This window comes from Scyliorhinus torazame, chromosome 6, assembly GCF_047496885.1.
Source record: "Scyliorhinus torazame isolate Kashiwa2021f chromosome 6, sScyTor2.1, whole genome shotgun sequence".
Classification (NCBI taxonomy): Eukaryota; Metazoa; Chordata; class Chondrichthyes; order Carcharhiniformes; family Scyliorhinidae; genus Scyliorhinus; species Scyliorhinus torazame.
In genome coordinates, this window is record NC_092712.1 from 212480444 (window position 1) to 212506984 (window position 26541).

The following is a 26541-nucleotide window of genomic DNA, read 5'->3' on the forward strand; positions in this document are numbered from 1 at the left end:
TTTGGTGATGGCTGAGTTCTTATTGAATTACAAAGGCCATTTGCTTGAACGCCTGTTTGAATCTGCAAAAATGACTTCAAGGTTGCAATTCACAGTGAGCGTTTTACATTTTGCACTGAACGCTAAACTGGAAAGAATAGAAATGAAAGAGGGGCATTTCTTGATTTGCAAAGGGATTTAAGTTAGTTGTGCACATGCATTAACAAATGAAAGTTAATTAAGGACTTGCATTTACATGGCCTCTTTCCTGTCCACAGAATGTCCCAAAGGGTTTCGCAGAGAATAAGGTTCTTTTGAAGGGTAATCACTCTTGTTTTAACGCCAACAAATTTACACACAAACCGACGCAAACAGCAATGAGATAACTGGCCAATTAATGAGTTTTGGTGGTGTTGCCAGGTCACCAGGTGTATGGCCTCCCCTGTCTCAAACACTGCCCAGAGATCTTTCCCCAGTAGTCAGTGTCCAATGTGCAGGCGTGCTTTCAGATGTCAGTCATTCTGTTATCAGCCCCTTTGATACATAAGCAAACATAAATAAATGTTAGTATTACCACCTCAACTCGAGTGCGCATCCGCCCCTCCCCCTCCCTAGATCAAAGATTCCACCACTTCGGGCACCTTTTCCCAAGGTTGGTGCGAGGATTCAGAGAATTTCCCAACTCTGCACACTTACCCCATGCGCCAAATCCAGGCCTTTGATATTATGAATAAAGAATAATTTCCCTAGTTCATGCTTACATCAGAGAGCGTAACCCAAAGGGAATGACTGTGGAAATGTAAACCTATACTTCATAAAATGTGCTGACCAAAATAATCAATAAATCTTTTAAAAAGCTCATAATTGCGTTTGCAATATATATTTTTAGCAGCATACATTTCTCGTAGGTAGTGTGAAGGTGAAAATTTTATTTTTGGTGCTAATACTAGAAATATATTATTAATTTAGTGCACACTAGGTGGTCTGCACACTTTAGAATAAATGCTACACGGAAATAAAGATAATTATAAAGGATTGAGGGCAGAGTTGGCTGGAATGAAATGAAATGAAAATGAAAATCGCTTATTGTCACAAGTAGGCTTCAAATGAAGTTACTGTTAAAAGCCCCTAGTCGCCACATTCTGGCGCCTGTTCGGGGAGGCTGTTATGGGAATCGAACCGTGCTGCTGGCCTGCCTTGATCTGCTTTCAAAACCAGCGATTTAGCCCTGTGCTAAACAGACAGGGAAAGGAGTTCAGCAAGAAAGACGGTTGATGAGAAATGACAGATATTTCTGAAAATAGTTCACAACAAAAATACATCCCAGTGAGGAAGAAGGATTCTAGGAAGTGGCTAAATCCACATGGTTAGCCGAGGAAGTGAAGGATAATATTAAACTGAAAAAAAGAGTTAAGCCAGAGGATTGGGAAAGTTTTAAAAACCAACAAAAGAGGAGCAAAAAGAGGGAGAAAATAAACTGTGAGGGTAAACTAGCAACGAATATAAAAATGGACAGTAAGAACTTCTTCAAATATATAAAAAGGAAGAGAGAGGTCAAAGTGAATATAGGCCCTTAGAGAATGAGACTGGGGAAATAATAGCGGGGAACCAGGGAATGGCAGCGGAGTTAAATAATACTTTGTGTGAGTGTTCACAGTGGAAGACACGAATAGCATCCCAAAGTTAAATAATCAAGGGGCAGAAAGGGGAAATAACTATCACTGGAGAATAAGTACTAGGGAAACTAATGAGGCTGAATGCCTTTAAGTCCTCTGGACCTGATGGGTTGCATCCTAGGCTATTAAAGTAATGGCTACAGAGATGGTGGATTCACTGGTAGTAATCTTCTAAGAATCCTTAAGTTCTGGAAATGTCCCAAGAAGATTGGAAAACTGCCGATGCAACACCTTTATTTAAAAAGGGAGGGAGACAAAAAGCAGGTAACTATAGGTCATGTTGTACCCTCAATAACGACGCTTAGAGAGTAAACGGTAAAGAAGGCTTTAATAAGCTAAGAACTAGCCTGGTGCCGAGACGGGTGCTTACTGAGTGCCGCCCACAAGGCGGCCCCTTATATACGGCTCCCAGTGGGCGGATCCAGAGGCAGAGTCCCCCAGGGTTCCAAGCCACAGTCTTAAAGGGGACATCACCTTACATGATGATAAAGGTACAGTAATACAGTAACCGTTCATCACAGGTCAGTTAGCTTAACGTCTGTAATTGGGAAAATGTTAAGAGTCCATTATAAATGGTGTAATAGCAGAGCTTGCCAGCAGGAAAGGCATCCCGCAGATCGGGGCAGCAACTTGTCTGGCTGCCCTGATCTTTCACCGCCCCCCTTTTCAGGCATTTGCCACCTTCCCCCCACCCCCATTTTCAACCCCCTCACCACTCCTCTACCTGGCAAGGCCCTGGGCCTGAACCCTCACATTGCCAACCTGGCACTGCCAGCCTGGGACCATAGCAGTGCCCCTGGGCACCCTGGCAGTATCAATGTACTCAGGTGCCAGGGTACCAGGGTGCCACCCTGACCACCGGGGTCTCTAATGGCATGGGAGACTGCCCCCCGCCCTCACACCCCCCAGGTGCTGTTACGCCAGGTCCACGTTTGCGTGGACCAATACTAAATGGAGCCCTGGTGGGTTTTCACATGCACAGCCGGTGAATCCCGAGCGTCGGGAGAATCCGGTGAATGCATATTTGAATGAGCAATATGGCCCTTTTAAATATGCTGATCTGGGTCATGCCCAGTGAGGGCAAGGTCCAGATCGCGATGCTTCGCGAGATTTCCAATCACTTCTCTTCACGGTTTGGTGACATTGAAATGAGGTGGCACGGTGGCACAACGGTTAGCATTGCTGCCTCATAGCGCCAGGGAACCAGGTTCAATTCTGGCCTTGGGTGACTATCAGTGTGTATTTGCACTTTCTCCCCATATCTAAATTAGGTGGATTGGCCATGCTAATTTGCCCCTCAGTGTCCATAGATGTGCAGGTTAGGTGGGCATATGACGATAGGGTGATGGGGTGGGTTTGGGAGGGTACTCCTTTAAGAGGGTCGGTGCAGATTCGATGGGCCGAATGGCCTTCTTCTGCACTGTATGAATTCTATGGCTCAATGGTCAACTAGAAACTGAAAGTACTTAATTCTGTTTGAAATGGCCCAGGAGCCTTCAATCAAATTTGATGTTTATAAACATTGCCTTTAGAGCACTTGGAAGATATTCAACCGTGAAGGAAGATGAATGGAATAATGCTGACAGCTGGAGGAGTGTGGAAGCTGTAAATCACAGCCGAGTAAAACCAATATCAATGAGAAATGAATGAATGGCTTCCAGATCAAAGATCTGAGGGAGCTTAAACCCAGCTGACTCTTTTCCAGGAATTGACAGGTGCTGTTTCCTGTGTCTGAGTTAAAGCCGTGTTTTCTTCACTGCTTCTGTTCGAACTGCTTTCTAGATTCCAGACAGGGGTTTCTCTTCTGGGTGGTCTGTGGGGGTCTCATTATTTAGTGGGTCTCTGTTGGGGGTCTTTTTATTTCGGGGGTCTCTGGTGGGGGAATGGGCAGGTTTTGCATTGCGGGAGAGGGTGGCCCTCCGATGGACTTTGGGTGCAACAACTTTAAAGAAATCCCCCTGAAGTCCACCACGCCAGATCCACGTTTGTCAGGACCAATAGTGATTCTCGCCCATGTGATTCCCAGCCCAGAGGACCAGAGAATCATTTGGACCCAGAGAATACGGTACCCGGGAGCATTTGCATCCTCCCGCTGGCACGGGGCACGGACCTCGATCCCAAAGCCAGTGCGGGGCCGGAGCATCGGAAAGGGGTCAGTGCCCAGCTCCAATCCAGTTTTCTCCCCGATGCTGGATTCTCCACCACCTTATTAGTAACTCCGCGACCAGCGGCGTGACGCGGCGCATTTAGCTCCGTGTTTGTCATGATATTCAAACACACACATCATGATAGACACACCAACAGACAAATCAGAACACACAACACCACAACCAATCACAGAAAGATATAAAAGCACAAACACGACACCTGGTGGTCAGTATTAGCTGGAGAGGAGGACCAAGACAGACCTGCTACACGACACACTCAGGGAGACACCATGTGCAGAGTATCCAGAACGAACTGTATTATAAGAGTTAAAATAAAATGGAGTTGTACCACATACAACTGTGTTGGCTCATCTGTGCACCAGAGCACCCAACACCACATGGTACAGGAGTGGATCGATACCTGCCGGCATACCTCAGTGTACACAGACAACCAGCAGTGCCCAGGCAAAATGATAGAGCTCCCGGTTCCGCAGCCGCTCCAGTGCCACGGCGATCTCCGCGAAAACTGGCGGCGATTCCGGCAAGTGTTCGAATTGTTCCTGGTGGCAGCTGAACTCCAAGACCTGGATGATAGCGAAAAAATTTAATTTCTACTCACCATCGCCGGTGCAAGGGCAAGAGAAATATTCACAAGGTTCAGGTTCTTCAGGAGGCAGCAAAGGTACGATTACCAGGCAGTCCAGGACAAATTCTCCAAGTACTGTGAAGAAAACGCAATCCAATCGGCAAGTAAAGGTAAGAAAAGCGGCAGTACTCACCTCGTGGCCGTGATCCCGGAGCCCGAATTCCCAGAGGCCGAAATCCCGGGCCTGAGAGAGGGCTGGGTCGAGGTTGGCGGCCATCTTGCTAAAGGTATCACGCTAGCACAGTTGCGCGAGCAGTGCGCAGTCGCTTCCTACGTGCTACATACCGAGCGTCAGGATTTCAGAGGCCCCAGACTGCACCAATTTAAAGGGGAAACGTCCCAAATCCAATTTAAAAGGGAAACGTCCCAAATCAAAAAAACAAAAATCTGTTAAAGCTGTAAAACAACCTTCCCTCACCTGGAATGACAGCACATTGCCGCAAATTGACCCAGGAGATGAATTTGACCTCCGTAGAACCCTCCGACAAGCAGTTACCTACGCACAAGCCGATGATTCCGACCTCGAATACTTCGATGACGATCTTTACAGTGTTTCCGGACCTCGCGAGCCCAATGATAGCTCCGTGGTCCTATACGACTATGACTCGGACGAACCTTTCGTGTTGCACATTGGCGGCCCCCACATTGAATCCGACGCAGATGCGGATTCATTTTTCGGATTTGAGGATCTTCAATCCAGCAGATATGACGTCCCAACTTATCAGTACCGGATGATGCTGCGGCCTGACATTAACAGACAGGGAGCGGTGCAAGCACACGGAGAGCGCCCTGCTGCCACGCAGAGCGTGGTCCACGTCCCGCTCAACGTTCCCGACTCTATGAAAGAAGACATGCAAGACTCCAGAGCGCAGTCCTTGCATGAACAAGAAGTGACTCCAAAGTCACAAGCCTCCACAGAGAGCTCGTGGACAGCCTCCACGATAGAAGCAACGCAAGACTCCAGAGCGCAGTCCTTGCACGAACAAGAAGTGACTCCAGTGTCACAAGCCTCCACAGAGAGCTCGTGGACAGCCTCCACGATAGAAGCAACGCAAGACTCCAATGTGCGGTCCTTGCAGGAACAAGACCATGAGGGTCTAGCAACCTCTCCTGACCAACCAGCGGCAGACGATGCAAGTCTACCATGCTCACGTGAACAGCAAGAAGGCTATAACAGCCTACCATGCTCCACTACACAGCAGCATGACCATGACGGTCTCTCATGCTACAATGAAGGGCACAGCACTGAAGACTGTTCAAGCCCAACTGAAGACAAGCCAAAGGAATCGCCTCTTCCAAGCCCGAAGAAAAAAGGTTTATGCGCTGACCTTCAGGATCATTATAGCCGAACAGAGATTAATAATGCTGCACGGCCACAGAAGGATTCTGAGGATTTGCTAAAGAAATTAATTGAATGTTTAACTTGCAAGGAGCAGACTGAGAATTGCCAGTGTTTTAGTACGGATCGAAAAAATGGACAAGACATTGATCCTCAGGTAATGGAAATAACACAACCTGAATCATATCTACAGCAGGGACAAATGTCTCCCTTCAACACAACGCCGCAAAGTCCCAACTTCGGAGACCAGCAGTTAGTCAGTAATGACTCTTCAAACCTTGAGGGGAACATTAATTGCATTGAACCTATACACACTCCACTGATAAATGAGCAGAACATTGGAGCAAGAATCCTGAGGACACCGACATCGAGTAGCCAGATAACAAATTTAAAACCCGCAGCAGTTTCAAGTGAACCAAGTGTGCTTTCCACTAATGGTGAAGATGCAGATAAGGTCGACCCGATTATCCATTGTACCACACTAACCCCAGTGATTAAGCAGTTATGTATGGGGAGTATAATGTGGGCAATTGAGAACAGTAAAAGAGAGACTGTGACCATGCCAGTCCCAGCAAAATCAGACCCAGAGACCATGAAGGCATGTACATTAGACAAAGATACATATGAGGTACCTGAGAAGAAAAGTGAAACGGAATGTTCTTTGGAAAATAGTACAATGTTGATAGAAACATTGGATCCTATATTCGAGACCATACATATGGGAGAATTTGGGGGTAATAAACAAGGTTCTGCAATGTCTGGGGGAAGATTTAAAATTCCAAAGAAGAAAAGCCCAAATGAAGGACAACGGCAAGACAATGACAGTCCACCGACATGGTGTGCACCACCAGATGAAAACTCTGACAATTTACCCAACCCTAGTGAACAGCAAGCTGCTAATGAGGATCTATCCACGGGATGTGAGACGAGTGACGACAGCATCCCACTTCCCATGCAAAAGGTGCAAGGTGACAGACCTCGCCTAGTGCGTACCGAGGCACTCGACGATCACGGTGGGACCACTGACGACTGCGGTGGCGGCGCACCGCTTCCACCCTCGATGGCTCGAGCCTCTCCACTAGTTGGTGCATTCCTGCATGTTCCGACTCCAGAAGTGCAGCTTAAAGGAATCTTGGCTGCCTCCAGTGAACCTGTTGGGACTCCGGACGGGGAGCATCGACGGAAGGCAGACCGGACTCCAGATGGGGAGCAGCCAAGCGCCGACTCTGATTCGCGCACGCCAGACCTTGCTCCGGACGGGCGGTGTCGCGGCCTCGGTGATGGCACGCTCAGGGTGACGGCGGATGCCACGGCGACAGGGAATGGATCGCGTGGCAGTCCCACTGGGTCGGCAGTGGCGACCAGCACCGGCGGTCCAAGACGGACACACCAATTCGCGCCATCGCCAGACGTTGATGCGAGCAACAATTCTCTCTCCAAGGCGACATGCTTCGATGTTTCTCTGCGGAGTCGCCCTTCCAGCACAGCAGGTGGCCGGAACCAGCGTGCACGGTCTCGGCCAACTTCCACATCTGGCACAGTCATCGCCTTGCATGATATTAGTGATGGTGCTACTTCGATGGCAACGACCCATCGGCTACAAGATGCCGTCCACCACAAACATAAAAAAAGAAAAAAGACTCCACCTTGTTCCTGGCATGCAGGGCGGATGGATTGGTGCGTAGGCGCAATCAGCGAGCTTTGCGCCGCCTTCCACGCTCGCAACTGAACCGTACGCACACGCCGGATCCTCCACTGGTTCCCAAGGATGACTTCGTGGAGATGCCACGGATCATGCCCCTTCCATCGCCACCAGAACCAAACCACAGCCAAGGCAACACTAACAAAGATGTTGAATGTTATATTTGCACGAATGAAAAACCACGCACTGCACGAAGTACATCAAATGGAAAAGTAGAGACTTCGGCAACAGCATCACCTCCAACAGTCCAAGGTGAACCAGTGTGACCCCAAATCTCCACAGCTGAACCGGCTTGAGGACCAGCCTATTCTTGAGGCGGTCACCCATTAGACTGGACTTATAACGCTGTTCATACGTTCAAAAAGTCAAACACTTCTGTATTATAACCTGTTGTTGTTTATTGTTCCAGATATCGTCTGACCGGACCACTGTTCAAGTTTTTTTTTCTCGCATTCATGTTTTGTTATGGTACAACCTTGTTATTGTGATGCACCCGACATCGCCCATGTACATAGTTACGTCATATACACACGCTGTACACAACACACACACACACTCTTAGATGCACTCACGACACGATTATATTTATAACCAAGTAGGCACATATCTTTGTAAAAAGGGGGGATGTCATGATATTCAAACACACACATCATGATAGACACACCAACAGACAAATAAGAACACACAACACCACAACCAATCACAGAAAGATATAAAAGCACAAACACGACACCCGGTGGTCAGTATTAGCTGGAGAGGAGGACCAAGACAGACCTGCTACACGACACACTCAGGGAGACAGCACGTGCAGAGTATCTAGAACGAACTGTATTATAAGAGTTAAAATAAAATAGAGCTGTACCACATACAACTGTGTTGGCTCATCTGTGCACCAGAGCACCCAACACCACAGTGTTGACGCCGGGACTGAATTGCGTGCAGTTCGCGTTCCTATTGGGGGAACAATTCATGACACGTTAATGGGCCAGCACTCTGCCCATGTGACTCCAGAGCCATCCTCATTCCCGCTGGCGTCCGATTCGCTGGGACTGGAATTGGTGTTGGAGAACTTGACAAGCAGGATCTGCTTATAAGCACTCCCCTCCACCCCCCACTACCCCCCCCCCCCACACTCCCCTCCCCCCCCACACTCCTCTCCCCCCCACACTCCCCTCGCCCCCCACACTCCCCTCCCCCCCACATTCCCCTCCCCCCCACACTCCCCTCCCCCCACACACTCCCCTCCCCCCCACACTCCCCACCACCCACACTCCCCCCCACACACTCCCTTCCCCCCACACACTCCCCACCCCCCCACACACTCCCCTCCCCCCCCAAACACTCCCCTCCCCCCCACACACTCCCCTCCCCCCCACACACTCCCCTCCCCCCCACACACTCCCCTCCCCCACACTCCCCTCCCCCCACACTCCCCTCCCCCACACTCCCCTCCCCCACACTCCCCTTCCCACACTCCCCTCCCCACACACTCCCCTCAGCCCCCGACACACTCCCCTCACCCCCCACACACACTCCGCCCCACCACACTCTACCACACACTCCCCTCACCCCCCACACACTCCCCTCACCCCCCCACACACTCCCCTCCCCCCACACACTCCCCCCCCACACACACCCACACTCCCCTCCCCCCACACACTCCCCTCCCCCCACACACTCCCCTCCCCCCACACACTGCCCCCCCCACACACTCCCCTCCCCCCCACACACTCCCCTACCCCCCACACACTCCCCTCCCCCCACACTCCCCTCCCCCCACACTCCCCTCCCCTCACACTCCCCTCCCCCCCACACTCCCCTCCCCCCCACACACTCCCCTCCCCCACACACCCCTCCCCCACACACTACCCTCCCCCCACACTCCCCCCCACACACCCCTCCCCCCACACTCCCCCCCACACTCCCCCACACACTCCCCTCCCCCCAACACTCCCCTCCCTCCCACACTCCCCTCCCCCCACACTCCCCTCCCCCCCACACTCCCCTTGTCCCCCACACTCCCCTCCCCCCCACGATCCCCCCACTCCCCCTCCCCACTCCCCCACTCCCCCCCCACACACTCCCCTCCCCCCCACACACTCCCCTCCCCCCCCCACACTCCCCTCCCCCCCCCACACTCCCCTCCCCCCCCCACACTCCCCTCCCCCCCCCACACTCCCCTCCCCCCCCCACACTCCCCTCCCCCCCCCACACTCCCCTCCCCCCCCCACACTCCCCTCCCCCCCACACTCCCCTCCCCCCCCCACACTCCCCTCCCCCCCCACACTCCCCTCCCCCCCCCACACTCCCCTCCCCCCCCCACACTCCCCTCCCCCCCCACACTCCCCTCCCCCCCCCACACTCCCCTCCCCCCCCCACACTCCCCTCCCCCCCCCACACTCCCCTCCCCCCCCCACACTCCCCTCCCCCCCCACACTCCCCTCCCCCCCCCACACTCCCCTCCCCCCCCCACACTCCCCTCCCCCCCCACACTCCCCTCCCCCCCACACTCCCCTCCCCCCCCACACTCCCCTCCCCCCCCACACTCCCCTCCCCCCCCACACTCCCCTCCCCCCCCCACACTCCCCTCCCCCCCCACACTCCCCTCCCCCCCCCACACACCCCTCCCCCCCACACTCCCCTCCCCCCCACACTCCCCTCCCCCCCACACTCCCCTCCCCCCCACACTCCCCTCCCCCCCACACTCCCCTCCCCCCCACACTCCCCTCCCCCCCACACTCCCCTCCCCCCCCACACTCCCCTCCCCCCCCACACTCCCCTCCCCCCCCACACTCCCCTCCCCCCCACACTCCCCTCCCCCCCACACTCCCCTCCCCCCCACACTCCCCTCCCCCCCACACTCCCTTCCACCCCACACACACTCCCCTCAACCCCCCCCACACACACTCCCCTCCCCCACCCCACACACTCCCCTCCCCCACCCCACACACTCCCCTCCCCCACCCCACACACTCCCCTCCCCCACCCCACACACTCCCCTCCCCACACACTCCCCTCCCCCACACACTCCCCTCCCCCACACACTCCCCTCCCCCACACACTCCCCTCCCCCACACACTCCCCTCCCCCACACACTCCCCTCCCCCACACACTCCCCCCCACACACACACAAACTCCCCTCGCCCCACACACTCCCCTCGCCCCACACACTCCCCTCCCCTCGCCCCACACACTCCCCTCCCCCCCCACAAACTCCCCTCCCCCCCCCCACAAACTCCCCTCCCCCCCCCACAAACTCCCCTCCCCCCCCCCACAAACTCCCCTCCCCCCCCCACAAACTCCCCTCCCCCCCCCCACAAACTCCCCTCCCCCCCCCCACAAACTCCCCTCCCCACAAACTCCCCTCCCACCCCACACACTCCTCACCCCCACAATCTCCCCTCCCCCACACACTCCCCTCCCCTCCCCACACACTTCCCTTCCTTCACCACACTCCCCTCCCCCTTAGACACTCCCCTCCCCCTAGACACTCCCCTCCCCCTAGACACTCCCCTCCCCCTACACACTCCCCTCCCCCTAGACACTCCCCTCCCCCTAGACACTCCCCTCCCCCAGACACTCCCCTTCCCCCCACACACTCCCCTTCCCCCACACACTCCCTTCCCCCACACACTCCCCTCCCCCACACACTCCCCTCCCCCCACACACTCCCCTCCCCCCCCAATCTCCCCTCCCCCACACACTCCCCTCCCCCACACACTCCCCTCCCCCCACACACTCCCCTCCCCCCACACACTCCCCTCCCCCCACACACTCCCCTCCCCCCACACACTCCCCTCCCCCACACACTCCCCTCCCCCCACACACTCCCCTCCCCCACACACTCCCCTCCCTCCACACACACTCCTCTCCCCCCACACACACTCCCCTCCCCTCACACACTCCCCTCCCCCCACGTACACTCCCCTCCCCTCACACACCCCCCTCCCCCACACACACCCCTCCCCCCACACACTACCCTCCCCCCACACACTACCCTCCCCCCACACACTACCCTCCCCCACACACTCCCCTCCCCCCACACACTCTCCTCCCCCCACACATTCCCCTCCCCCCACACACACCACTCACCCACACACACTTCCCTCCCCCCACACAAATTCCCCTCGCCACCACACACTCCCCTCCCGCTGCACCCACTCCCCTCCCTCCACACACCCCCCTCCCCCACACACACTCCCCTCCCCCACACACACTCCCCTCCCCCTAGACAGTCCTCTCCCCATAGACATTCCCCTTCCTCCCACACACTCCCCATCCCCCCCAAACACTCCCCTCCCCCACACACTCCCCTCCCCCCACGCTCCCCTCCCCACACACTCCCCCCCACACTCCCCTCTCCCCCACACTCCCCTCCCCCCACACACACCCCTCCCCCACACACACATCCCTCCCCCCACGCACACTCCCCTCCCCCACACACTCCCCTCCCCCACACACTCCCCTCCACCCACACACTCCCCTCCCCCCACACACTCCCCTCCCCCCACACACTCCCCTCCCCCCACACACTCCCCTCCCCCCACACACACTCCCCTCCCCCCACACACACTCCCCTCCCCCCACACACACTCCCCTCCCCCCACACACACTCCCCTCCCCCCACACACACTCCCCTCCCCCCACACACACTCCCCTCCCTCCACACACACTCCCCTCCCTCCACACACACTCCCCTCCCTCCACACACACTCCCCTCCCTCCACACACACTCCCCTCCCCCCACACACACTCCCCTCCCCCCACACACACTCCCCTCCCCCCACACACACTCCCCTCCCCCACACACACTCCCCTTCTCCCCCACACTCCCCTCCCCCCACACACACCCCTCCCCCACACACACATCCCTCCCCCCACACATTCCCCTCCCCCCACACATTCCCCTCCCCCCACACATTCCCCTCCCCCCACACACACCACTCACCCACACACACTTCCCTCCCCCCCACACAAATTCCCCTCGCCCCCACACACTTCCCTCCCCCTGCACCCACTCCCCTCCCCCCACACACCCCCCTCCCCCACTCCCCTCCCCCCACACACCCCCCTCCCCCCACACACCCCACTCCCCCACACACACCCCTCCCCCCACACACCCCACTCCCCCACACACACTCCCCTCCCCCTAGACAGTCCTCTCCCCATAGACATTCCCCTTCCTCCCACACACTCCCCATCCCCCCAAACACTCCCCTCCCGCACACACTCCCCTCCCCCCACACTCCCCTCTCCCCCACACTCCCCTCCCCCCACACACACCCCTCCCCCACACACACATCCCTCCCCCCACGCACACTCCCCTCCCCCACACACTCCCCTCCCCCCACACACTCCCCTCCCCCCACACTCCCCTCCCCCCACACATACCCCTCCCCCACACACACATCCCTCCCCCCACGCACACTCCCCTCCCCCACACACTCCCCTCCCCCCACACACTCCCCTCCCCCCACACAGTCCCCTCCCCCCACACAGTCCCCTCCCCCCACACACTCCCCTCCCCCCCACACACTCCCCTCCCTCCACACACACTCCCCTCCCTCCACACACACTCCCCTCCCCCCACACACACTCCCCTCCCCCCCCACACACACTCCCCTCCCCCCCACACACACTCCCCTCCCCCCACACACACTCCCCTCCCCCCACACACTCCCCTCCCCCACACACTCCCCTCCACCCCACACACACTCACCTCCCCCTACACACACTCCCCTCCCCCCACACACACTCCCCTCCCCCCACACACACTCCCCTCCCCCCACATACACTCCCCTCCCCCCACATACACTCCCCTCCCACACACACCCCGCACCCCCCACACACCCCCCTCCCCCCCACACACTACCCTCCCCCCACACACTACCCTCCCCCACACACTCCCCTCCCACCCACATACTCCCCTCCCCCCCACACTCCCCTCCCTCACCACACACTCCCCTCCCCCCACACTCCCCTTCCCCCCCACTCCCCCCCCCACACTCCCCTCCCCCCCACACTCCCCTCCCCCCACACTCCCCTCCCCCCCACACTCCCCTCCCCCCCACACTCCCCTCCCCCCCACACTCCCCTCCCCCCCACACTCCCCTCCCCCCCACACTCCCCTCCCCCCCACACTCCCCTCCCCCCCACACTCCCCTCCCCCCCACACTCCCCTCCCCTCACACACCCCTCCCCACACACTCCCCTCAGCCCCCCACACACTCCCCTCAGCCCCCCACACACTCCTCTCACCCCCCACACACTCCGCCCCCCCACACTCTCCCCCACACACTCCCCTCACCCCCCACACACTCCCCTCACCCCCCACACACTCCCCTCACCCCCCACACACTCCCCTCACCCCCCACACACTCCCCTCACCCCCCACACACTCCCCTCACCCCCCACACACTCCCCTCACCCCCCACACACTCCCCTCACCCCCCACACACTCCCCTCACCCCCCACACACTCCCCTCCCCCCTAGACACTCCCCTCCCCCTAGACACTCCCGTTCCCCCTAGACACTCCCCTTCCCCCACACACTCCCCTTCCCCCACACACTCCCCATCCCCCCACACTCCCCTCCCCCCACACACTCCCCTCCCCCCACACACTCCCCTCCCCCCACACACTCCCCTCCCCCCCCACGTTCCCTCCCCCACACACTCCCCTCCCCCCCCACGTTCCCTCCCCCCACACACTCCCCTCCCCCCCCACACTCCCCGCCCCCCCCACACTCCCCGCCCCCCCCACACTCCCCGCCCCTCCACACTCCCCGCCCCTCCAACCTCCCCGCCCCCCCACACTCCCCGCCCCCCCACACTCCCCGCCCCCCCACACTCCCCGCCCCCCCACACTCCCCGCCCCCCCACACTCCCCGCCCCCCCACACTCCCCGCCCCCCCACACTCCCCGCCCCCCCACACTCCACTCCCCCCCACACTCCACTCCCCCCACACTCCCTTCCACCCCACACACACTCCCCTCAACCCCCCCCCACACACTCCCCTCCCCCACACACTCCCCTCCCCCACACACTCCCCACCCCCACACACTCCCCCCCCACACACACACAAACTCCCTCGCCCTACACACTCCCCTCCCCCCCCACATACTCCCCTCCCCCACACACACTCCCCTCCCCCCCACACACACTCCCCTCCCCCCACACACACTCCCCTCCCCCCACACACTCCCCTCCACCCCACACACACTCACCTCCCCTACACACACTCCCCTCCCCCCACACACACTCCCCTCCCCCCACACACACTCCCCTCCCCCCACATACACTCCCCTCCCCCCACATACACTCCCCTCCCCCACACACCCCCCTCCCACACACACCCCGCACCCCCCACACACCCCCCTCCCCCCCACACACTACCCTCCCCCCACACACTACCCTCCCCCACACACTCCCCTCCCACCCACATACTCCCCTCCCCCCCACACTCCCCTCCCTCACCACACACTCCCCTCCCCCACACTCCCCTTCCCCCCCACTCCCCTCCCCCCCACTCCCCCCCCCACACTCCCCTCCCCCCCACACTCCCCTCCCCCCCACACTCCCCTCCCCCCCACACTCCCCTCCCCCCCCACACTCCCCTCCCCCCCACACTCCCCTCCCCCCCACACTCCCCTCCCCCCCACACTCCCCTCCCCCCCACACTCCCCTCCCCCCCACACTCCCCTCCCCCCCACACTCCCCTCCCCCCCACACTCCTCTCCCCCCCCACACTCCCCTCCCCCCCACACTCCCCTCCCCCCTGCACTCCCCTCCCCTCACACACCCCTCCCCACACACTCCCCTCAGCCCCCCACACACTCCCCTCAGCCCCCCACACACTCCTCTCACCCCCCACACACTCCGCCCCCCCACACTCTTCCCCACACACTCCCCTCACCCCCCACACACTCCCCTCACCCCCCACACACTCCCCTCACCCCCCCCACACTCCCCTCACCCCCCACACACTCCCCTCCCCCTAGACACTCCCCTCCCCCTAGACACTCCCGTTCCCCCTAGACACTCCCCTTCCCCCACACACTCCCCTTCCCCCACACACTCCCCATCCCCCCACACTCCCCATCCCCCCACACACTCCCCTCCCCCCACACACTCCCCTCCCCCCACACACTCCCCTCCCCCCCCACGTTCCCTCCCCCACACACTCCCCTCCCCCCCCACACTCCCCGCCCCCCCCACACTCCCCGCCCCCCCCACACTCCCCGCCCCCCCCACACTCCCCGCCCCTCCACACTCCCCGCCCCTCCACACTCCCCGCCCCCCCACACTCCCCGCCCCCCCACACTCCCCGCCCCCCCCCACACTCCCCGCCCCCCCACACTCCCCGCCCCCCCACACTCCCCGCCCCCCCCACACTCCCCGCCCCCCCACACTCCCCGCCCCCCCACACTCCCCGCCCCCCCACACTCCACTCCCCCCCACACTCCACTCCCCCCACACTCCCTTCCACCCCACACACACTCCCCTCAACTCCCCCCCACACACTCCCCTCCCCCACACACTCCCCTCCCCCACACACTCCCCACCCCCACACACTCCCCCCCCACACACACACAAACTCCCTCGCCCCACACACTCCCCTCCCCCCCCACATACTCCCCTCCCCCCCACATACTCCCCTCCCCCCCCCACATACTCCCCTCCCCCCCCCACATACTCCCCTCCCACCCCACACACTCCTCTCCCACCCCACACACTCCTCTCCCACCCCACACACTCCTCTCCCACCCCACACACTCCTCTCCCCCCACACACTCCCCTCCCCCACACACTCCCCTCCCCCACACACTCCCCTCCCCCACACACTCCCCTCCCCCACACACTCCCCTCCCCCACACACTCCCCTCCCCCACACACTCCCCTCCCCCACACACTCCCCTCCCCCACACACTCCCCTCCCCCACACACTCCCCTCCCCCACACACTCCCCTCCCCCACACACTCCCCTCCCCCACACACTCCCCTCCCCCACACACTCCCCTCCCCAACACACTGCCCTCCCCTCCCTACACACTTCCCTTCCTTCACCACACTCCCCTCCCCCCACAAACTCCCCTCCCACACACTCCCCTTCCTTCACCACACTCCCCTCCCTTCACCACACTCCCCTCCCCCCACAAACTCCCCTCCCACACACTTCCCTCCCCCCTAGACACTCTCCTCCCCCTAGACACTCCCCTCCCCCGAGACACTCCCCTCCTCCTAGACACTCCCCTCCCCCTAGACACTCCCCTCCCCCTAGACACTCCCCTCCCCCCAGACACTCCCCTTCCCCCACACACTCCCCTCCCCCCACACACTCCCCTCCCCCCCACGCTCCCCTCCCCCCCACACTCCCCTCCCCCCCCCCACACTCCCCTCCCCCCCCCCCACACTCCCCTCCCCCCCACACTCCCCTCTCCCCCACACTACCCTCTCCCCCACACTCCCCTCCACCCACACACACCCCTCCCCCCACGCACACTCCCCTCCCCCACACACTCCCCTCCCCCACACACTCCCCTCCCCCCACACACTCCCCTCCCCCCACATACTCCCCTCCCCCCACACACTCCACTCCCCCACACACTCCCCTCCCTCCACACACACTCCTCTCCCCCCACACACACTCCCCTCCCCCCCACACACTCCCCTCGCCCCCACACACTCCCCTCCCCCCCACACACTCCCCTCCACCCCACACACTCCCCTCCCCCCACACACACTCCCCTCCCCCACACACACTCCCCTCCCCACGCACTCCCCTCCCCCACACACTCCCCTCCCCCACACACACTCCCCTTCCACACACTCCCCTCCCCAACACACTCCCCTCCCCAAGCACTCCCCTCCCCACGCACTCCCCTCCTCACGCACTCCCCTCCCCACGCACTCCTCTCCCCGTGAACTCCCCACCCCACACACACTCCCCTCCCCCACACACTCCCCTCCCCCACACACTCCCCTCCTCCCACACTCTCCCCTCCCCCCACACACTCCCCTCCCCCCACACACTCCCCTCCCCCCCCACACACTCCCCTCCCCCCACACACTCCCCTCCCCCCCACACACTCCCCTCCCCCCACACTCCCCTCCCCCCACACTCCCCTCCCCCCACACTCCCCTCCTCCCCACACACTCCCCTCCCCCACACACTCCCCTCCCCCCACGCACTCCACACCCCCACACACTCCACACCCCCACACACTCCACTCCCCCACACACTCCACTCCCCCACACACTCCACTTCCCCACAGACTTCCCTCCGCCCACACTCCCCTCCACCACACACTCATCTGCACACACTCCCCTCTGCATGCACTCCCCCACACACTCCCCTCCCCCCACACACTCTCCTCCCCCCACACACTCTCCTCCCCCACACACTCCCCCCACACAGTCCCCTCCCCCCACACACTCTCCTCCCCCCCACGCTCCCCTCTCCACATACTCCCCTCCCCCCACACTCCCCTCCCCCCCGCACCCCCCTCCCCCACACACACCCCTCCCCCACACACACCCCTCCCCCCACACGCTCCCCTCCCCCTCACACTCCCCTCCCCCCACACTCCCCTCCCCCCACACTCCCCTCCCCCCACACTCCCCTCCCCCACACACACCCCTCCCCCCACACACACCCCTCCCCCCACACACACCACTCCCCCCACACACACACTTCCCTCCCCCCCCCACAAATTCCCCTCCCCCACACACTCCCCTCCCCCACACACTCCCCTCCCCCCGCACACACTCCCCTCCCCACACCCCCCTCCCCTCCCCCCACACCCCCCTCCCCCACACACACTCCCCTCCCCCTAGACAGTCCCCTCCCCCTAGACATTCCCCTTCCCCCCAAACACTCCCCATCCCCCCACACACTCCCCTCCCCCCCCCCACACACTCCCCTCCCCACACTGCCCTCCCCCCACACTCCCCTCCCCACACTGCCCTCCCCCCCACACACTCCCCTCCCACACACTCCCCTCCCCCTAGACACTCCCCTCCCCCTAGACATTCCCCATCCCCCCACACACTCCCCATCCCCCCACACACTCCCCATCCCCCCACACACTCCCCATCCCCCCACACACTCCCCTCCCCCACACACTCCCCTCCCCCCACGCTCCCCTCCCCACATACTCCCCCCCACACTCCCCTCTCCCACACACTCCCCTCCCCTCACACACCCCCTCCCCCCACACACACCCCACCCCCCACAAACTACCCTCCCCACACACTCCCCACCCCCCACACACACTCCCCTCCCCCCCACACACACTCCCCTCCCCCCCCACACACACTCCCCTCCCCCCCACACACACTCCCCTCCCCCCACACACACTCCCCTCCCCCCACACACACTCCCCTCCCCCCACACACACTCCCCTCCCCCCCACACACTCCCCTCCCCCACACACTCCCCTCCACCCCACACACACTCACCTCCCCCTACACACACTCCCCTCCCCCCACACACACTCCCCTCCCCCCACACACACTCCCCTCCCCCCACATACACTCCCCTCCCGCCACATACACTCCCCTCCCCCCACACACCCCCCTCCCACACACACCCCGCACCCCCCACACACCCCCCTCCCCCCACACACCCCCCTCCCCCCACACACTATCCTCCCCCCACACACTACCCTCCCCCACACACTCCCCTCCCACCCACATACTCCCCTCCCCCCCACACTCCCCTCCCTCACCACACACTCCCCTCCCCCCACACTCCCCTTCCCCCCCACTCCCCTCCCCCCCACACTCCCCTCCCCCCCACACTCCCCTCCCCCCACACTCCCCTCCCCCCCACACTCCCCTCCCCCCACACTCCTCTCCCCCCCAGACTCCCCTCCCCCCCCCACACTCCCCTCCCCCCCCACTCCCCTCCCCCCCCCACACTCCCCTCCCCCCCCCCACACTCCCCTCCCCCCCACACTCCCCTCCCCCCCACACTCCCCTCCCCCCCACACTCCCCTCCCCCCCACACTCCCCTCCCCTCACACACACCTCCCCACACACTCCCCTCAGCCCCCCACACACTCCCCTCAGCCCCCCACACACTCCACTCAACCCCCACACACTCCGCCCCCCCACACTCTCCCCCACACACTCCCCTCACCCCCCACACACTCCCCTCACCCCCCACACACTCCCCTCCCCCCGAGACACTCCCCTCCCCCCTAGACACTCCCGTTCCCCCTAGACACTCCCCTTCCCCCACACACTCCCCTTCCCCCACACACTCCCCACCCCCCCACACACTCCCCTCCCCCCACACACTCCCCTCCCCCCACACACTCCCCTCCCCCCCCACGTTCCCTCCCCCCCACACTCCCCTCCCCCCCACACTCCCCGCCCCCCCCACACTCCCCGCCCCCCCCACCCTCCCCGCCCCCCCCACCCTCCCCGCCCCCCCCACCCTCCCCGCCCCTCCACCCTCCCCGCCCCTCCACCCTCCCCGCCCCCCCACACTCCCCGCCCCCCCACACTCCCCGCCCCCCCACACTCCCCGCCCCCCCACACTCCCCGCCCCCCCACACTCCACTCCCCCCCACACTCCACTCCCCCCCACACTCCACTCCCCCCCACACTCCACTCCCCCCACACTCCACTCCCCCCACACTCCCTTCCACACCACACACACTCCCCTCAACCCCCCCCCACACACTCCCCTCCCCCACACACTCCCCTCCCCCACACACACTCCCCTCCCCCACACACTCCCCCCCCACACACACACAAACTCCCTCGCCCCACACACTCCCCTCCCCCCCACATACTCCCCTCCCCCCCCCCACATACTCCCCTCCCCCCCCCCCACATACTCCCCTCCCCCCCACATACTCCCCTCCCCCCCCACATACTCCCCTCCCCCCCCACATACTCCCCTCCCCCCCACATACTCCCCTCCCACCCCACACACTCCTCTCCCCCCACACACTCCCCTCCCCCACACACTCCCCTCCCCCACACACTCCCCTCCCCCACACACTCCCCTCCCCCACACACTCCCCTCCCCCACACACTCCCCTCCCCCACACACTCCCCTCCCCCACACACTCCCCTCCCCCACACACTCCCCTCCCCCACACACTCCCCTCCCCCACACACTCCCCTCCCCCACACACTCCCCTCCCCCACACACTCCCCTCCCCAACACACTCCCCTCCCCAACACACTGCCCTCCCCTCCCCACACACTTCCCTCCCCTCCCCACACACTTCCCTCCCCTCCCCACACACTTCCCTCCCCTCCCCACACACTTCCCTCCCCTCCCCACACACTTCCCTTCCTTCACCACACTCCCCTCCCCCCACAAACTCCCCTCCCACACACTTCCCTCCCCCCTAGACACTCTCCTCCCCCTAGACACTCCCCTCCCCCTAGACACTCCCCTCCCCCTAGACACTCCCCTCCTCCTAGACACTCCCCTCCCCCTAGACACTCCCCTCCCCCTAGACACTCCCCTCCCCCAGACACTCCCCTTCCCCACACACTCCCCTCCCCCCACACACTCCCCTCCCCCCCCACGCTCCCCTCCCCCCCCACACTCCTCTCCCCCCCACACTCCCCTCTCCCCCACACTCCCCTCTCCCCCACACTCCCCTCTCCCCCTCACTCCGCTCCCCCCACACACAACACTCCCCCCACGCACACTCCCCTCCCCCACACACTCCCCTCCCCCCACACACTCCCCTCCCCCCACATACTCCCCTCCCCCCACACACTCCACTCCCCCACACACTCCCCTCCCTCCACACACACTCCTCTCCCCCCACACACACTCCCCTCCCCCCACACACTCCCCTCGCCCCCACACACTCCCCTCCCCCCCACACACTCCCCTCCCCCCCACACACTCCCCTCCACCCCACACACTCCCCTCCCCCCACACACACTCCCCTCCCCCACACACACTCCCCTCCCACGCACTCCCCTCCCTCACACACACTCCCCTTCCACACACTCCCCTCCCCAACACACTCCCCTCCCCAAGCACTCCCCTCCCCACGCACTCCCCTCCTCACGCACTCCCCTCCCCACGCACTCCTCTCCCCGTGAACTCCCCACCCCACACACACTCCCCTCCCCCACACACTCCCCTCCCCCACACACTCCCCTCCCCCCACACTCTCCCCTCCCCCCCACACACTCCCCTCCCCCCACACACTCCCCTCCCCCCACACACTCCCCTCCCCCCACACACTCCCCTCCCCCACACTCCCCTCCCCCCACACTCCCCTCCCCCCACACTCCCCTCCTCCCCACACACTCCCCTCCCCCACACACTCCCCTCCCCCACGCACTCCACACCCCCACACACTCCACACCCCCACACACTCCACTCCCCCACACACTCCACTCCCCCACACACTCCACTTCCCCACAGACTTCCCTCCGCCCACACTCCCCTCCACCACACACTCATCTGCACACACTCCCCTCTGCATGCACTCCCCCACACACTCCCCTCCCCCCACTCACTCTCCTCCCCCCACACACTCTCCTCCCCCACACACTCCCCCCACACAGTCCCCTCCCCCCACACACTCTCCTCCCCCCCCACGCTCCCCTCTCCACATACTCCCCTCCCCCCACACTCCCCTCCCCCCGCACCCCCCTCCCCCACACACACCCCTCCCCCCACACGCTCCCCTCCCCCTCACACTCCCCTCCCCCCACACTCCCCCCCCCACACTCCCCTCCCCCCACACTCCCCTCCCCCCACACACACCACTCCCCCCACACACACCACTCCCCCCACACACACTTCCCTCCCCCCCCACAAATTCCCCTCCCCCACACACTCCCCTCCCCCCCACACTCCCCTCCCCCCGCACACACTCCCCTCCCCCACACCCCCCTCCCCTCCCCCCACACCCCCCTCCCCCACACACACTCCCCTCCCCCTAGACAGTCCCCTCCCCCTAGACATTCCCCTTCCCCCCAAACACTCCCCATCCCCCCACACACTCCCCTCCCCCCCCCACACACTCCCCTCCCCACACTGCCCTCCCCCCACACACTCCCCTCCCACACACTCCCCTCCCCCTAGACACTCCCCTCCCCCTAGACATTCCCCATCCCCCCACACACTCCCCATCCCCCCACACACTCCCCATCCCCCCACACACTCCCCATCCCCCCACACACTCCCCTCCCCCACACACTCCCCTCCCCCCACGCTCCCCTCCCCACACACTCCCCCCCACACTCCCCTCTCCCACACACTCCCCTCCCCTCACACACCCCCCTCCCCCCACACACACCCCACCCCCCACAAACTACCCTCCCCACACACTCCCCTCCCCCCACACACTCCCCTCCCCCCCACACATTCCCCTCCCCACACATTCCCCTCCCCACACATTCCCCTCCCCCCACACACTCCCCCCCACACATTCCCCTCCCCACGCACTCCCCTCCCCCACACACACTCCCCTTCCCCACACTCCCCTCCCCAACACACTCCCCTCCCCAAGCACTCCCCTCCCCACGCACTCCCCTCCTCACGCACTCCCCTCCCCACGCACTCCTCTCCCTGTGAACTCCCCACCCCACACACACTCCCCTCCCCCACACACTCCCCTCCCCCCACACTCTCCCTCCCCCATACTCTCCCCTCCCCCCACACTCCCCTCCCCCCACACACTCCCCTCCCCCCACACACTCCCTCCCCCCACACACTCCCCTCCCCCCCCACACACTCCCCTCCCCCCACACACTCCCCTCCCCCCACACACTCCCCTCCCCCCCACACACTCCCCTCCCCCACACTCCCCTCCCACACTCCCCTCCTCCCCACACACTCCCCTCCCCCACACACTCCCCTCCCCCCACACCCTCCACACCCCCACACACTCCACAGCCCCACACACTCCACTCCCCCACACACTCCACTTCCCCGCAGACTTCCCTCCGCCCACACTCCCCTCCACCACACACTCATCTGCGCACACTCCCCTCTGCATGCACTCCCCCACACACTCCCCTCCCCCCCACACTCCCCTCCCCCCCACACTCCCCTCCCCCCCACACTCCCCTCCCTCACCACACACTCCCCTCCCCCCACACTCCCCTTCCCCCCCACTCCCTTCCCCCCCACACTCCCCTCCCCTCACACACCCCTCCCCACACACTCCCCTCAGCCCCCCACACTCCCCTCACCCCCCACACACTCCGCCCCCCCCACACTCTCCCCCACACACTCCCCTCACCCCCCACACACTCCCCTCACACCCCCACACACTCCCCTCCCCCCTAGACACTCCCCTCCCCCTAGACACTCCCGTTCCCCCTAGACACTCCCCTTCCCCCACACACTCCCCATCCCCCCACACACTCCCCTCCCCCCACACACTCCCCTCCCCCCACACACTCCCCTCCCCCCCACGTTCCCTCCCCCACACACTCCCCTCCCCCTCCACACTCCCCGCCCCCCCACACTCCACTCCCCCCACACTCCCTTCCACCCCCCACACACTCCCTTCCACCCCCCACACACTCCCCTCAACCCCCCCCACACACTCCCCTCCCCCACACACTCCCCCCCACACACACACAAACTCCCCTCGCCCCACACACTCCCCTCCCCCCCACATACTCCCCTCCCACCCCACACACTCCTCTCCCCCCACACACTCCCCTCCCCCTCACACTGCCCTCCCCTCCCCACACACTTCCCTTCCTTCACCACACTCCCCTCCCCCCACAAACTCCCCTCCCACACTCCCCTCCCCCCTAGACACTCTTCTCCCCCTAGACACTCCCCTCCCCCTAGACACTCCCCTCCTCCTAGACACTCCCCTTCCCCTAGACACTCCCTCCCCCCAGACACTCTCCTTCCCCCCACACACTCCCCTTCCCACACACTCCCCTCCCCCCACACACTCCCCTCCCCCCCACGCTCCCCTCCCCCACACACTCCCCTCCCCCCTCACACTACCCTCTCCCCCACACTACCCTCTCCCCCACACTCCCCTCTCCCCCACACTCCCCTCTCCCCCACACTCCCCTCTCCCCCACACTCCCCTCCCCCCACACACACCCCTCCCCCCACACACACCCCTCCCCCCACGCACACTCCCCTCCTCCACACACTCCCCTCCCCCCACACACTCCCCTCCCCCACACACTCCCCTCCCCCCACACACTCCCCTCCCCCACACACTCCCCTCCCCCACACACTCCCCTCCCTCCACACACACTCCTCTCCCCCACACACACTCCCCTCCCCCCCACACTCTCCCCTCCCCCCCCACACACTCCCCTCCCCCCCACACACTCCCCTCCACCCCACACACTCCCCTCCCCCCCCCACACACTCCCCTCCCCCCACATACACTCCCCTCCCCTCACACACCCCCCTCCCCCCGCACACACCCCTCCCCCACACACTACCCTACCCCACACACTCCCCTCCCCCCACACACTCCCCTCCCCCCACACATTCCCCTCCCCACACATTCCCCTCCCCCCACACACTCCCCCCCACACACTCCCCTCCCCACGCACTCCCCTCCCCCACACACACTCCCCTTCCCCACACTCCCCTCCCCAACACACTCCCCTCCCCAAGCACTCCCCTCCCGACGCACTCCCCTCCTCACGCACTCCCCTCCCCACGCACCCCTCTCCCCGTGAACTCCCCACCCCACACACACTCCCCTCCCCCACACACTCCCCTCCCCCCACACTCTCCCCTCCCCCCACACACTCCCCTCCCCCCACACACTCCCCTCCCCCCCACACACTCCCCTCCCCCCACACTCCCCTCCCCCCACACTCCCCTCCTCCCCACACACTCCCCTCCCCCACACACTCCCCTCCCCCCACACACTCCACACCCCCACACACTCCACACCCCCACACACTCCACTCCCCCACACACTCCACTTCCCCACAGACTTCCCTCCGCCCACACTCCCCTCCCCCCCACGCTCTCCTCCCCCCCACGCTCCCCTCCCCCCACGCTCCCCTCCCCACACACTCCCCCCCACACTCCCCTCTCCCACACACTCCCCTCCCCTCACACACCCCCCTCCCCACACACACACCACTCCCCCCACACACTACCCTCCCGCACACACTCCCCTCCCCCCACACACTCCCCTCCCCCCACACATTCCCCTCCCCCCACACACTACCCCCCACACACTCCCCTCCCCACGCACTCCCCTCCCCACGCACTCCCCTCCCCACGCACTCCCCTCCCCCACGCACTCCCCTCCCCCACACACACTCCCCTTCCCCACACTCCCCTCCCCAACACACTCCCCTCCCCAAGCACTCCCCTCCCCACGCACTCCCCTCCTCACGCACTCCCCTCCCCCCACACTCTCTCCTCCCCCCACAAACTCCCCTCCCCCCACACACTCCCCTCCCCCCCACACACTCCCCTCCCCCCACACTCCCCTCCTCCCCACACTCCCCTCCTCCCACACACTCCCCTCCCCCACACACTCCCCTCCCCCCACACACTCCACACCCCCACACACTCCACTTCCCCACAGACTTCCCTCCGCCCACACTCCCCTCCACCAGACACTCATCTGCACACACTCCCCTCTGCATGCACTCCCCCACACACTCCCCTCCCCCCACACACTCTCCTCCCCCCACACACTCTCCTCCCCCACACACTCCCCCCACACAGTCCTCTCCCCCCACACACTCTCCTCCCCCCCACGCTCCCCTCTCCACATACTCCCCTCCCCCCACACTCCCCGCCCCCCCCCGCAATCCACTCCCCCACACACACCCCTCCCCCCACACGCTCCCCTCCCCCTCACACTCCCCTCCCCCCACACTCCCCTCCCCCACACTCCCCTCCCCCCACACTCCCCTCCCCCACACTCCCCTCCCCCCACACTCCCCTCCACCCACAAACACCCCTCGCCCCCACACACACCACTCCCCCCACACACACTTCCCTCCCCCCCACACAAATTCCCCTCCCCACACACTCCCCTCCCCCTGCACACACTCCCTCCCCCCACACCCCCCTCCCCTCCCCCCCACACCCCCCT